The sequence below is a fragment of the Engystomops pustulosus genome, chromosome 7 (genome assembly GCF_040894005.1).
Source record: "Engystomops pustulosus chromosome 7, aEngPut4.maternal, whole genome shotgun sequence".
Lineage (NCBI taxonomy): Eukaryota > Metazoa > Chordata > Amphibia > Anura > Leptodactylidae > Engystomops > Engystomops pustulosus.
Window position 1 is genome coordinate 85,492,756 of NC_092417.1, and position 3,180 is coordinate 85,495,935.

Genomic DNA, 3,180 nt, shown 5'->3' on the forward strand with positions numbered 1-3,180 from the left:
TTACTCTCTGCTTGGTATCAGGTCCTGGAACATTACCAGCTGGAGACACAGTATATGTAGACACCATTAACTCGGAGCTCCTTCACTCCACACATGGTATGTGTGTATGTAGGGCCGGATTATCATCTATTGGAGCACCAAGCCCTGCAATCTGGAATGTTACAGGGATTAGAGGGGGTGGGCCAGCTTGGAGTTCCAACAGTTCCAGTGATAATGCGGTTCTGGGTTCAGTCTGTAATAACTTGCATGCGCTTCTATAGGACAGATATGCAAGTCATTATGGCGTCAACAGTGGGGTAAGGTACATACCCATGCCGTACAGACTCTTGAAATAGCTGGTTCATAGTGAAGTCACTGAGCTCCTGTGTCATCTACTTGACAATGCACAGGAAGAGCCAAATATATGGCAAAAAGGAGAAGGCACATGCGGCACTCACCCGGAGGAGACAATTCTTTATTGCGTTTTCAGGATAAAACGGCCCGACATGGTACAGCCATAATAGGGGAGAGGTAGGAGCAGGGGGTCAACAAGCCTTGTTGACCCCCTGCTCCTACCTCTCCCCTATTATGGCTGTACCATGTCGGACCGTTTTATCCTGAAAACGCAATAAAGAATTGTCTCCTCCGGGTGAGTGCCGCATGTGCCTTCTCCTTTTTGCCATTTGCTACACTTGTTCCTTGCACGCTGAGCACCACCCACGGGCTCATTTACTTTAATCTACCATCTCTGAGGACATATATTGTTTGTGGGTTTCACAGGAGTTTCGGTTGTGCCCCCTTTCTTCCTGATCTTCTTAGAGCCAAATATATGGAGGACATGAGCATCGGAGGCAGAGGTGAGTACCTATTTTAAAAAAAATGTTTGTTTGCTTCCTGGGGCTACTAGAAAGAGGATGAGGGGAGAATTACCAAGGGGGGACCCTTCCTAATAAATTACAAAGGGGGGAACCCTGCCTATTGAATTACCAAGAGGGGTCCTACTCAATGAATAATATTATTATTCCCCAAATAATATTATATATGTGGGGAACACAGTGTGGGGATAAAGGTATACACGAGATATGTGGGGGCACAGGATGGTCAGTTGTGGTGGAAGGGGTATATATAATATATCTAGGGGCACAGTTTGGTCGGTTGTGAGTTGAGGAGTATTTATACTATATGTAGGGGCACAGTGTGGTCAGTTGTGGTGTGAGGGGTATATATGATATATGTGGGTGGTACAGTGTGGTCAGTTGTGGTGTGAGGGGTACATATGATATATGTGGGTGGTACAGTGTGGTCAGTTGTGGTGTGAGGGGTACATAGGATATATGTAGGGGCACAGTGTGGTCAGTTGTGGAATGAGGGGGGCAAACAATATATGTGTGCTCACATTGTGGTCAGTTGTGGGGTGAGGGGGATATATGATATATGTGGGGGCACAGTGTGGTCAGTTGTGGTCTGAGGGGTATATATAATATATGTAGGGGCACAGTGTGGTCAGTTGTGAAGTGAAGGGCATATATACTATACGTAGGGGCACAGTGTGGTCAGTTGTGGTGTGAAGGTTATATATGATATATGTGGGTGGTACAGTGTTGTCAGTTGTGGTGTGAGGGGTACATAGGATATATGTAGGGGCACAGTGTGGTCAGTTGTGGAGTGAGGGGGACAAATAATATATGTGGGAGCATGGTGTGGTCATTTGTGGGTTGAGGGGTATATACGATATATTTGGTAGGCACAGTATGATCAGTTGTGAGGAGATGGGTATATTTGATATATGTAGGGAGCACAGAGTGATCAGTTGTATTGTGATAGGTATATATGATATATGTGCGGGCACAGTGTGGTCAGTTGTGGTGTGAGGGGTATATATGATATATGTGGGGGGCACAGAGAGATCTGTTGTAGTGTGATAGGTCTATATGATATATGTGGGGGGCACAGTGTGGTCAGTTGTGGGGTAGGGGTATATATGATATATGTGGGGTGCACAGTGTGGTCAGTTGTGATGTAAGGAATATATATGATATGTAGGGTGCACAGTTGGCTGTGCGCCAAATATAAAACGGTACTTGTCTTCAATTGAAGGGATAAAGCAAGCGGCACTCACCAGTGCATAAACTTCTTTATTTCAGGTGCATAGTACAGGGAGGAGTGGGGCCTGGCGATGGGACGTTTCGCGCTTACAAGCGCATCCTCAAGCCATTGAAGAGTACTTGTACCAAAAATTGTGTCCTAAAGAACTAAAAAAAGTGTCCTAAAGAACTGCAGCATTTATAGTGTATATGGATGATTCCTGACAACATTGCAGTCACTGTATATTAATTATGCTATATACTGATAAGAGTATATCAATATTTTTTGATAGTTACTGTCTCTCACCCGATTCTGAGATATTAGAAAAATAATTTATACAGCTATTAAAAAGAAATTGCAGAACATACACTTATCAAACCAGACAATTAGAGGACATGATGAGCTCTTTCTGTGGACGTTATTGCCTTTTTATGCTCTTTCATTTAGCTAGGAGTTTGTCTTACAAGGAAGCTTTACATATTTTTACTAATGATCTTAAAAATAAAGACCGTTTAATAGATGATTTTGAGAAAAATAATCTAAGCAATTTAAAACAAAAATTGTAATTTGTTTTGTACTTTGATAGAAGTATAGTCCTTTTTGTAAAAACTATATATAAGATGTATTCCATCTATCAACCCATGTACAAAAGTAAAGTGTATATATTATACAATAGATAAAGAGGACAGAGTGTGATAACTGTCACTTTGACACTTTGATCAGTTTGATGAAAAGTATAGATGCTATAATACCAGAACCACCCGTAATCTGCACTTCACACTTAAATATATTCCTATAGCGCGTGTATAATGTATTGCGTCTGTTGTAGCCCAACCACTGTATAATTCTCTCATCTCTCTAATTACTCTCCTCTCATCATCCCATGGCAGAAGCTTGACAATAACATTGAAGGCAATATTATATTATATTTACTAATTGTCACGGATCGCACTTTCGTCGGACTGTTTGCCGTTTTTGGGGATTGCACGGTTTTGACAGGTATTTAACAGGTGTCTGCACTGGGATTTCGGCGCACACAATCGTTTTTTGGCGCAGCTGTGCAGGCTTTTATGCAACATAATTTAGGGGGCGTGCCGTCGGATGATCCAACTGTCG